We start from the raw sequence: 13,051 nt of genomic DNA, 5'->3' as shown, positions 1-13,051 counted from the left end.
CAGACCCGTCTCTAACCTTAGGGCAAAGAAGGGGAATTTGCTCCGTTCTCTTCTTGAAGTTTCCTCCCCTGGCAGCCAAAACTTCCCAGGCACTCAAGTGACACAGTTCAGGAAAGGATGCCAGATAAAAAGTCAGTGTCTTGGCGAGGGAGGAAGGATGCGTAATAGCAGTACCAGTACCACTGAAAGCATTAATACTGAGAGGATTTTAGGAGAGTTCTGCTTTAGTGGGTTGGCATTTCATATGGTCAGAAAGATGCAGTCATTTCTATTTCACTCTAGTGGTTGTCTTTGTTGTGTTTTACATTTGAGATAGGGGTATAATTTTTTAAAAGTAGCTACAAGCTGCTTCCTTTGAGACTAGAAGGATTCAAATTTAAAATTAACAGTATTTTCGATATGTTAAAAGTTAACTACACCTCATGTTCAATATTTTCTTAAATAACGATTGCATGTAACAAGCCATTCTGAAGCCTAATAAATGATGTATTCTAAATTCTAATAATGGCTGGCATTACTTATGACCCTTTCTGTAGCAGTAGCCAATAAAAAAGATCATATTTTCAGTATATACATATCATTTTGAAGACCCTAACGTTCAGAAGTGAGTCAATTTATTTAATTTATAGGAATATGAAAGCCATTCTAGGAATAACATTTTATGATTCTACTCTCATCAATATCTGATACTCTAAATTTTCTTCTTAAGCATCTCCATTTTCCATTGTCATGTCTGAATTACCTTTATTATTGTATTTTACCTATTTCAATGTCTACTTCTTTCTTTTATAAATTAATTCATCAATTGAAAGTCAAAATGAGCCTAGAAAGCCTTAAGATTTAATACACACTTTGGTCCCCATATATCATGTCACTGAAAAAAATCAAATGTACTGCACTCTTTCTCCCTCTCTATATAAGAATTATGTTTAGATGTATCCCATCATTAAAATTGATTTAAAAAATTATCTTTCAAGGGCAGCCCTGTGGCACAGTGGATTAGACCCACACTTGATATGCCTGCATGCCATATCAGAGTGCTGGTTCAAGTCCCAGTTTCTCCATTTCCAACCAGTTTCCTACTAATGCTCCTAGAAGGCAGCAGATGATGGCCCAGATACCTGGGTTCCTTCAACCCACAGTGAAACCAATATGGAGTTCCTGGATCCTAGCTTCAGCCTGGCCCAACCCCTGCTGACGTGGGCATTTGGGGAGTGAACCTGTGGGGGCAAGATCCCCCCCCTCTTCTCTCTTTCTCTCTCTCTCTTCTTTCTGTTTCTCTCTCTCTTGCTGTCACTCTGCATTTCAAGTAAATAAATGCATGATCTTTCAGCAGTAATAAACATGGAAATACACATAAAAATTGACTATGTTCTTATTTTCAGATTTTAAACCATTTGAATGTTATTGCCCCTGTTTTTCCATACTTCCCATTGCTTGTTTTACTTAAGAAAGAGTCACTCATTGGAAGAAATGTATGAGTAATAGAACCTGTGTATAAATAAATTTAAGAATCTGTGCATAAGTATATACCATGAATATGTATACATATATATGTATGTATTGGCAGATGACACTTTATAAAACCACTGTAAGTAAAGAAGCTTCAAATCCCAGAGATGAGAAAATTATCAGATTTTGTTGGTTTTGAGAATAGCATAATTAATTTCAAATGAGTCCTTGTCTGGTCAATTAAGTCTATGAAAGCCTTCTTCCGGTTTTTCATTCATCACTTGTGTTTCCCCAACAGGCATTTTGAAGAATAAATCCAATTTGTTATGAACTTGGCATTGTGGGAGTTTGCCATGTCTTATCAAACCCTTGTACTGCAAAAGATCCACACATTCGCCTTCAATTTGAATGGATATTAAGAGATAGAAACCTGGCTTTATTTCATAAGGACTAAAAATCATCTTAAAAAGTTAGTTTATTGTCCGTGGTTAAATATTTGATCCTCATAAAGAAATTTCATGGTGTGTTTTTTAATCACTTTATCTTATTAATTGCATTATCCCTTGGTACTTTCATTCCTCTGCTTACTTTCAGTCCTTATTCATCCCTTCAATTAGTTTTTCCCTTTAACTAGTTTATTTTAATTATCTTGTTCATTTTTCCCAAACTAAATTTTGCCTTTTTTCATTATAGAATGAATAAAATTATCTTCGCTCTAATAATCTGAAAAGATTACTAGTGCAAATATTATTAAATGTGCTATAAAACCTATAGGATAATTAGATACCCAAGACAGTAATGGATGCCAAGTTTTCAGAATTGTTCTGGAAGTTTTGGGGACTCTACACTCTGATTCTAATTGAAGGGCTGGAGGCTTTGGGCGAAACGACCCATGTATTTATCAACAAAAGCTGACCTAAATGCTTGCTTCTTGTGAGCCTGCCTCACCTTGCCCATCAGATGACCCGCCTGAGACCCAGCCTACATAGGCCCGCAGCGTGTCACATGTGCCTCTCAAACATTAGGAGATCAATGTCTGAGTTGATTTTGTAAAACCAACACATTTTTTTACAGTATATATTTATTTGTCCCGGCATAAAACGCTATGTCATTGAAGACGTACAGCTACTAAGTCATGGCACATCTTCCGAGCTCTGCACAAATCTAACAAATCATTTAACTTCATTTTCTGTTGTGAGTTTCCGCGTTTCTACTTCCTCACTGTACCATTTGTGGAGGGGGAGGGTGACCACTCCTTTCTTGGATGGCACATCGGTGTGCACCACCTTGTTCCAAGCAGAACATTTCCTCTAAGAGGACTTCTGTTCCTTTTTGCTTTTGACATTGGTTAAACATTCACATTGATAAAAAAAAATTAAAGTATTTTAAATGTGCAAAAGAAAGGCCAACAAAAAACTGGTCTCTGCATTGGATAATAGAGTTTTAATGTATTTCTGCTGTCAAGTTGGTGTATTTGTGTGATAATTTTATGTGACAGTGTAATTAAATTGTAAAACAACTCCCACTTCCTATGTATTTTATCTATTTATCATCATTTATTTCTTTACCTTCTTTTTTTGCAATAAACATTATTGTAAGGAGAGTTAAATAAGTTAAACCAATGCAATTACTTTTACAGATTGAAATTAACTTCATATATCAATTTGTACACACTTATACAAAGTACCTACAACTTGCCCGGTATAAATAAATGTGTTTATTGCAGTATATTTATGATGTCACTGTGGCTTTCATGTTTGCCTTCCTTTTGAGTAACGATATATATGTTTAAACTTGACATTTTAACAGTATTTTCAAACAATTTCATTCATTATCAAATAACCATCTATTACACTGTGGCAATTTCATACCATTTACTGAGCCCTTTAGACACTCCTAAACAATGATTTATCAACCAATCTACAGATTTTTAATGCTTATCACAGCAGATACAGAAAGTAACATTTAACATTAAAGAGTGACTTGACAAGAGATAACTAAATTATCTTTTCAAAAAAATCCTGATGAGTCATGTTTAATGTTAGCTAGTATGCATTTATAGCTGCACTACAAATTATGAGATGAGATTTAAATTATTATAATATTCATGTATTAAGATGGCTAACTATAAAACCTATATGGACATCAACTGTTAAATCCCAAGTGTTGGTTTTAGAGAAAAAAAGAAGAGTGTTTTACATGTCTTGGAAGCTTGGTAGCTTTTTGTGACACGGCTTCCCCATAGGAGGGACAGTATGCCCGCTCAGAAGAGTCATCTCTGGCTAACAGATCTGGGATGATCCCCTTGGAGTGTGTTGTGTCAGACAAATGGCTTCTTACAATAATGCTGGCTGCTGGCTGCACACCAGATACACCCAGATCATTGAATGCTCACAAGGTCTAGTCTTATCATCCATGCTGGAGCATCCCACAGAAGTTACAGGGCTGTGAACTTTTATGGGGAGGGAGGGAGGGAACTGAATTTCACTACTCGGAGGAGCCAAACAGCAGCAGAGTGTATTGTTTCTACAGTATCACACAGCAGTCAGTGTAAGTTTAAAAACCATTAACAGGGGCAGAAAGGGAGGGAGGAAAAGCAAGACAAGCTTCCTTTCAAGTAGGATCATTTACATAAAACATTAAACCTGATAAAGGTGTCTGTCAGGGTGTGGGAGGAGCTGTATTTCTTTAGTTATCCACATCCAGAATGAATTAATTTGACACTAATTGCAGAAGGATTAAATTTATTCAATCTCTATAGACTACTCCTAGACTATTAAAATTAAATGAAGATAAAAATGAATTATTCTTTCCTAGATCAAAAATTAAACACCACACCAATTTATGAGGGCGTGGGAGAAGATGGGCAGTGAAGATCACAATCTGTGACTTTTTTTTTTCTAAAATGAATTGAAATAAGGAGCTTAATTTCTGATTTATTAATTTAACAAAAAGTTTCCTTATTTAGGAGGCCCCTGGGACATCATGAGAAATTTATTAAACCCTAGCTGGAAGAATCTAAAAGCGTGTACATTTTTATGAATACTTTAAAAACAATTCTAAGCCAAGAATCTCAGTTGCTAAAGAATGGTTTTGTTATCAGCCACAAGCACAAAAAGAACTGTCAAAATGAAAACAGGACCAAGTTTCAAGTGGTTTTGACATATTCCCTCTCTACCTCCAGGCTGTATAAAGAACTGAGGCAAGAACCACAAGAAGAGGCCCTCGTGGAAACTAGACTCTGCAGGAACTCTGCATTGGCAGAACGGTCCTGAGACAAAAATGATCACAGCCAGGCAGTGCCTGAGATGGCCATCAGTTTCTGCATTTGCTGTTGCCTGCTTTCCAGCCTTTGAGAATACAGACCGGGGTCGGGGGGGGGGGGGTCACGGCAGGGAATAGAGAGGCTAGGGACAGACTGGAATTTCAAGGTGAATTTGCAGATTTTGAGCTCTGGGCTCTGTCAGCTCCATTGTGCAAACCAGCAATCTGTAAATAGCAATATCCCTAACAAATAGTTAGGGTCTTGAAAGTATCTTTTCTATCACCTGACATGTATGTTTTTAGAGTTTCTTCTTGATTTGTGCCTTTAAAAAAAAAAAAAAAGACTATCTTGTCATTTTCAGATGTTTGCACTTAAATGTCCACATACCATTTTAATGAATTCCTAAAACTAAAGGAAGTGATAATCCCAGCTTTAAGAAAAAAGCTAAATTATATAAAATGAGTCTTGGGTACCTCATAAATGACTAATGAGGAAGCAGAAGAAGTTAAATCACTAGCTCAGAATCACAGAGATTAGAGTAAAACGAGGACCAGAATGTCTCCTAACCACAACGCAGTCAGCACGCCTTCCATTTCAGCCGAGGGTTTATGTGTTCAAATCCTTCTGTGAAAAATAATTGCATTTTAACATGGATCAGTGTCATAAGCTAATTAAGGAAAGACTAACAACGTAATTTCAGGCATTAGTCATCTTGTTGATTCAAATCCTTTCCACCCCCCCCCCACACACACACATACCCAGTACACACTCTCACACTCCAAACTACACACAAGGAGTACTGAAAACAATTTTTATAAATAGTGCCTGGGTAAGGTTACATGGGATGGAATTTCACACACACACACACATACACACACACAGACGTATATATGTATTCTCTCATTTTAATAGGTGACCTACTAAAGACTTAGTGCTCCATTCAAAAAATAAAACCTAGGATTTTAAAGATTAAGTCTCTTTCAAGCTGGTAGTTCATAGTAAATTTCTGCCATTTCGTCTCTCCCTGTAACTTATTTACCAGAAACTGGAAAGCTTTCTTCTTTCTCCTAGTAAGGACAATTTTGGTACTTTAGCAATCATATTAAAATAAAGTACTTTTCTTTATCGCAAGTGAACCATGTAAATGAAAAATAATGTTATAATTTTAATAAACTCTCAGCTGTACTGAAACTCACTGGAAAGAATTTAATTAGTACATTTTTTCTATTTACTGAGTTTCTGTGTTTTAAAGTATAATCCCCTAGATTGGCTCAGTTGAATAGGCTACTTTTAGGATGTAAACTATTTCTAGAAATATATTTTTAGAATATTTACTCATTGTGACACTGAATTAGGAGATGCCACCTTTTAATTTTTATATTTGTACTAAATAAACATGTATTTGCCTTACAAGGAGCTACATTAATGCTTAGATTTGTTAAATGTAGTAAAATTTCCAGTGGACCCAGCAGATGCATAGGTATTTGGAAATGCACTTGTTTTCTCAAAACAAGTAAGACTGTGCTTTAATTCCGAGGCTGCGGAATGAATGATTAATGCTTTGGTGAGTGGCAGTGTTATAGCTGTGTGTTGACCTGGATGAGGAGATTATAACTGGCTACAGAACTGTTCACTTTAGTTGACCAATTCTCACTTTAACTTAACTTACTCTTACCAGAAATAATTTTGTTTATTTATTTATTTATTTATTTGTTTGAAAGAGAGAAAGAAAGCAGAGAACCACCTGCTAGTTCACTCTCCAGATGGCTGCAACAGCCAGGTCTGGAGTGGGCTGAAGCCAGGAGCCATGGAATTCCAAGCCACATAGGTGGCAGGGACCCAAGCACTTGGGCCATCATCGGCTGCCTCCTAGGCACATTAGCAGGAAGCTGGATCAGAAGCAGAGCATACAAGACTCGAACTGGCACTCCGATCTTGCTACCAGCATCAGGAGCAGCGGCTTACCCTGCTGCGCCACAACACCGGGCCCCCTTCTGCTGAATGAATGTGCATCCTCAGCAAACACTGTTCAGCTCTGAACTCTTTCCCTGAAGGAATCAATCCGTAAAGTCCCATGCACTCAAATCCTCTGATAAATAAGGCTAGTCCTTCCCTGACATGGCTGTAATTTGCGCATGGAAATATTTCTATATTACAGATAGAAATGGGCATCACTGCCTCCTTTCAGTCCCCGGGGACGTGGGCTCATCCCACAAGGGTAGTGCATAATATATGTGCACATCCAATTTGATTTTGTGAAGTAAGGAAGCACAAATTCTCTCTGGAACAATTTCTTTGACTGGTTCATTGTAGAAAAGAAACTTGTCACCGTGCCAAAGACAAAACTGCTGCTGGCTTTAGTTTTGAATTTTAGAAAGTGAGTAAGTGAAAAAATATATATTCATTTCAGACTCAACTTATGAATAATTAAATGAATATATAATTGTATCTAACTTTACCCTCAAGCTTAACCAGCAAAGACATTTTCAGTCCATGCAAAAAGGATGCTTCATGTTTTTTCAAAAATTATGAGCGAGCTGCTAAACATCATTGGATTTATATGCATGTAGGCAAGAATAACAATCTATGAAATCATGCATGGAGAGGGAAGTAGCATGCAAGAGTTTTGTTTAATGTGTCTTCTGCCTTCTAAAACTTGAACTCACACAGCATCTCCTTAGCTTTGTCTCAGATGGCTTCTTCTTCGCCTCTCGTCTTCCTTCTAGTCCAAGGTTGGACGGGGCTGGCCAGCCGGCCAAGTGAACATCAGTAAGAGGCATATGTGAATAGACGTGGCAAGTGCATTACCATGGTCAGAACCAATCCTCCAGAAATTCTTTATTACAGCACAATTAAGGAGACTTTATATAATGAAGCAAAGACTTACATTGACTTCTAGGCTTTTGGGGGGAACTGGGTGTGTCCTGCATACACACTCAGGTGAGGGAGCACTCCGTTGGCCAAGCCACATGCTCTGGAGCATGGCTTTGGCCACCCCGCCTGGTGAGATTCCTATGGAAAATATGCACAAAGGTGCAGATGTGAGAACATGAAATGGCAGTGTGTGGGGTAGGCGTGAGGCCCAGCGGTCAAGATGCTGTTTGGGGTGCCCACATCCCATGTCAGAGTGCAAGGGTTCAAGTCTCTGCTCTGCTTCCAAGTCTAGCTTTCTGCAGGGACCCAAGCATTGTGCATTCTGGGAGGCAGTAGATGACGACTCAAGTACTTGGGTCCCAACTACTACATGGGAGACCTGAACTGACTTCCAGGCTCCTGGCTTCCACTTGGACCAGCCAAGGCTGTTGTCAACATTTAGGAAGTTTGGGGCTGGCGCCATGGCTCACTTGGTTAATCCTTCGCCTGCAGTGCTGGCATCCCATATGGGTGCAGGGTTCTAGTCCCAGTTGCTCCTCTTCCAGTCTAGCTCTCTGCTGTTGCCCAGGAAGGCAGTGGAGGATGGCCCAAGTGCTTGGGCCCCTGCACTCACATGGGAGACCAGGAAGAAGCACCTGGCTCCTGGCTTCGGATGAGCACAGCACTGACGTAGCAGCTATTTGGGGGGTGAACCAATGGAAGGAAGACCTTTCTCTCTGTCGCTCTCTCACTGTCTATAACTCTACCTGTCAATGAAAGAAAAAAAAAAAACATTTAGGAAGTGAACCAGTAAATGGAATCAAAATCAATCTCCCTCTCTCTCTCCTTCTCTCTCCCCTTCTCCCTCTCTCCCTCTTTTTCTCTCTCCATTTGTTGCCACTTCTCTGTCTTTCATAAAACTAAGACAAAATTTTTTGAAAAAGACAGAAAAGGCAGTGCTCAGCTCATCAGCCTTGTCCCATTGAGCTTCATCCATCCAGCTAGAAGGGATTCCCTTGGCTACTTTGGAGAAGTATCACACAGGCTAGCAGCAGCCCTGGGACGAACTTTCCAGTCCTAATAGATACCTTAATTTTTGCCATCTGTTAGGCAGGAATGATGAGAAACATCGGGTGAAAATTCATAAGGAGATGTTCTTTTAACTACTCCCAAACCCCAGTCTAAAGGAATGCAGAATGTGCTGTCAGCTAGAGTAATACCCAAATTTCCCCATCTACTAGAAGATCTGTAGGACTGATTTGCAGCAGGTTAAGGGGCTGCCTGTGACGCCACCATCACATTTGAGTGCTGATTCAAGTCCCGGCTGCTCCACTTCCAATCCAGCTCCCTGCTAATGCGCCTAGGAAGGCAGGAGAAGATGGCCTGAGTGCTTGAGCGTGACCACTCACAGGGGAGACATGGATGGAGCTCTAGGCTCCTAACTTCAGTCTAGCCCAGCTCTGGCTGTTGTGCTCATTTGGAGAGTGAACCAGCAGATGGAAGATCTCTGTCTCTCCCTCTCTCTGTGTAACTCTTTCAATAATAAATCTTGAATAAATAAAGAAATGGGGATAGCAAAACCCAAAGCAGCAGCAAAGAATCGCTGTGTTGAAGAGGAGTCAGCACAGGACAACAGCAGACAGCGCCTCTGGGAGAATGGCTGCTCCACCGGTAGCCCCGACACTGCTGTCGCTGGGAGGGCCTCTCAGTGAGCCCGGCCACCTCCTCTCTGCTAACAGAGGCCGGGGGTGCCTTCACCTTGCCCTCCAGCCCGCCTGTCCCCGCCTGCAGCCTCTCCTCTCTCCCCACCATCCCTGACACAGACGCGGCAGCCCTTCAGATCTTTTGGCTGAGTGCTTCTATTTTTACGTCGCAACAATGGTGCAAAGTCTCAACGACTTTAAGGGACTGAAGCGTGTGTGCAAATGAGTGCTGCCCTCTAGAGGTGGTTCTTGGAGGCCCTACCCTAAAGATGCGTTCATTTTTAGGGCGTCTTTGAATCTCTTCTTTTGAGGTGCACTTCTAAAGTGAGAATTGATCGCTCTTCCATGTAGCTCATAATTGGCTCTGAATAAATCCTTACCGCAAAGAAACCCATTTGTTATCTGACCTTTAGCAATTTCTTGTTTCTGTTACAGGCTGTTCACTACCACCCACTCTCCTACTGCTTGTATTCCAGTCACGCTGAACAGTGTGCATTTTCCAGCTGGCTCCCTGAATTTGCATGTGCCATTCCCTCTGCTTGGAAGATCCCCCTCTTATCATTCAGTTCAGCATCACCTCTTCCAGAAAGCCTTCCTTGACTGCCCCTACCTCTCAGTCCCTGATCTGTTCAGTGCCCTTCTATATAGCTGCGCCTTAGTTGTTACAAGGTTACCCCAATCCACCAAATTGTTTATACCTTCATTCACCCCTGTCCCTGGCTAGCTTAGGAAGTCTTGAAAGGTAGACACTGTGAATTATTTTCCTGTCTCCTCAGGGCCTAACAGCATTCACTTACAATATTGTTCAATAAAATTTTATCTAACAATTGTATACTTACAGAAGTAGTCAATGTAAAATGTCAGCTTGGAAATTAAGCATTTGAGTCCTAGTAGAGTTGAATTACTGGATTACATGATGAATGGTGATGGGCAACGTATTTAGTTGGGTTAGTAAAGTCATATTCCCTATCATATGTCCTATCCTTATACATAAAACTCCCACTGGCTTTGGTATTCATCTGCAAGACCACGGGAATTAAACTACCAGAAGACAGCAGTGACCATTTGTGTAAGGTGAGGGTGAGAAGCGCCTGTTTAACCAGGAGAGCAAAGCCAGAAACCACAGAGGGAAGGCTGACAGTGGCTCTGAGCTAGCTCATCACCAGGTGATACCTTCCTTGTAGGTTTGGAAGCCACACTCTTTTTACTTTGAATTTCTTTCAATTTTTAAAAGTCTAAATACCTACCTATTCCAAGACGCACATAGGAATAACTGAATATAAAAACATTAAACTGTCCAAAAAATCAGGAAACAGGGAAAACTATTAAAATAGTATTTTAATGACTTTTTTCAAATTAACAATAGACCATTGCTTTAGAGACACCTGTGTGGAAGTTGGAAGAAAATTATTTGAAGATGTAATACATTGTTTGATAATAAGTTAGTCCTGGGGCTGGCGCTGTAGCGTGGTAGGCAATGCCTTTGGCTGTGGCATCGGCATCCCATATAGATGTTGGTTCGAGTCCCAGATTCTCCTCTTCTGATTTAGATCTCTGCTTTTGGCCTGGGAAAGCAGTAGAAGATGGCCCAAGTGCTTGGGCCCCTGTATCCACGTGGGAGACCTGGAGGAAGCTCCTGGCTCCTGGCTTTGGATCCACCCACCTCCAGCCATTGGGACCTTTATCTCTGTCTCTTTCTCTCTTTGTATGTAATTCTGCCTCTCAAATAAATAAAATTTTTTTTGGACAGGCAGAGTTAGATAGTGAGAGAAAGAGAAAAAGGTCTTCTCTCCATTGGTTCACCCCCCCAAATGGCTGCTACGGCCGTGCAGTGCGCTGATCCGGAGCCAGGTGCCCCCTCCTGGTCTCCCATGCGGGTGCAAGGCCCAAGTACTTGGGCCGTCCTCCACTGCCCTCCCGGGCCACAGCAGAGAGCCAGACTGGAAGAGGAGCAACTGGGACAGAACCAGCGCCCCAACCAGGACTAGAACCCAGGGTGCCGGCACTGCAGGCAGAGGATTAGCCTAGTGAGCTGCGGCACCAGCCTAAAAAGTCCTATATCTGAATTTTTGGGAATTCCATGAAGTGTTATTTTTTAAACCATAAAAAAAGGAGCTAAATGTTCAATAAAGGATTGTTAATAAACACATTGTTCACAACAAAGTGATGATATTGAAATTTGTTGACCTGAAAAGAAATTCATGATACATTTATTAATAAAGCAAAAAAAGATTATAAACTATGAGGTACATTATCTCATTTTTAGAAAGACATGCAGGTACAATGTATAGTTGCATGTATACACAAATTGGAAAGCATATATATAAATATATTAATAGAAAATTTTAAGTTTATTCATTTCTTATTTATTTGAAAGGCCAAATGACAGAAAAAGAGGCATAGATCTTCCAACCATCAATTCACTCCCCAAATACCCACAACAGCTAATGCTGGGCTAGGCGGAGGCGGGAGCCGGAAACTCAGTCCAGGTCCCCCACAGGGTGGCAGGGGCCCTGGTCCTGAGCCGTCGCCTGCTCCTCCCAGGATGCGCAGGAGCAGTCCCGAGCCCTCCTGTCTGGGATGTGGGGGTTCCAAGCAGAACCTTACCTGCGACACCACACACTCACCCCAACAGTGATTTTTTTTTTAATCTGGAGTTCTTTTTCTCTTATCTGCAGCTTCAGCAAGTTGAAATGATACAATGGCTTACTCAAAACCAAAGCAAACACTGATCAAGCTTATTAAATGAAAATGGTACTAAATGAAACTAAAAATTGCAAGTTACATTACTGTAAATGATTTCAAATGATTTTCTGCCCCCCTGTGGGGAATTCTACACATTGCAGAGCTGAAATCAACAAAATTTGGATTTATAAAATATCTGTCACTGAAAATGAAATGTCTCATAGGAACACGGTTGGAGCACTTGTTTAGCTAAAGCTGTTTGATCAGTTTTGTTTTGTCTGCCAGCTGTTTCACATAATTATTAGGAAGAAAATAATACCCAACACTTACACACAATCACAATATGCCAAGCACTGATTTTACATACAAGCTCACCTCACCAATACCCTATGAGGTAGGTATTGCTCCCGTGCCCCCCTCCTCCCCCATTTTGTAGACAAGGCATGGAGAGCTTAACCATCTGTCAATCGTGAGTAAATGTTACCAAAGCAAGGCTGCAGCTGCCCCCAAGGGCTACATTTTGGGTCAATGATTTTAGTTCCTGAGCTTTCCTGCTCGCTTGAGGCTTGATCATTCCTTATGGAATTACTCAAACAGCTGAGTCTTTGTGCAGTGGATGACGCTTCTAAGAGGGATTATGATATTGTCCACATTAGTCTACTTTTTGCTTAAAAGATTTATTTATATGTTTGCTTATTTGAAAGGCACAGTTAGAGAGAGGGAGAAAGAGAGAGATCGTCCATCCGCTGGTTCATTCCCCAGATTGGCCGCAATGGCCAGGGCTGAGCTGGGTGGAAGCCAGGAGCCAGGAGCTTCATCTGGATCTCCCATGTGGTTGGCAGAGCCGCAAACATTTGAGCCATCCTTTGCTGCTCTTCCCAGACCATTAGCAGGAAGCTGGAAGGGAAGTGGAGCAGCCAGGACTCGAACCATATGGGAGGCTGGCACTGCAGGTGGTGGGTAGCTTTACCTGCTATGCCACAATGCTGGCCCTTAAGTTCATTTTCTTTCTAAATCTGTAGAGCAGAATTGCTACTCAAAATACAGTCCACAGACCTCATCCCCTCAGGATTGTTACTGGCCTACTGAGAGG

The 13,051-nt window shown here is 40.9% G+C and overlaps 1 long non-coding RNA gene across 5 annotated transcripts in view; it reads left to right on the top strand.

The window, feature by feature from the left end:
* Positions 1–4,824, top strand: part of LOC149123127 (uncharacterized) — a 189,872-nt gene extending 185,048 nt beyond the window's left edge. For all 5 annotated transcript variants that reach the window (XR_016218213.1, XR_016218214.1, XR_016218211.1 and 2 more), the window contains one exon: positions 4,637–4,824. This is a non-coding gene — a long non-coding RNA (uncharacterized LOC149123127). The remainder of the gene's footprint in view (positions 1–4,636) is intronic.
* The last annotated feature ends 8,227 nt before the right edge of the window (positions 4,825–13,051 follow it).

Source organism: Oryctolagus cuniculus, chromosome 12, assembly GCF_051225735.1.
Source record: "Oryctolagus cuniculus isolate XC-2025 breed Fujian yellow rabbit chromosome 12, ASM5122573v1, whole genome shotgun sequence".
NCBI classification, from domain to species: domain Eukaryota; kingdom Metazoa; phylum Chordata; class Mammalia; order Lagomorpha; family Leporidae; genus Oryctolagus; species Oryctolagus cuniculus.
This window is presented reverse-complemented; position numbering and strand designations above follow the sequence as displayed.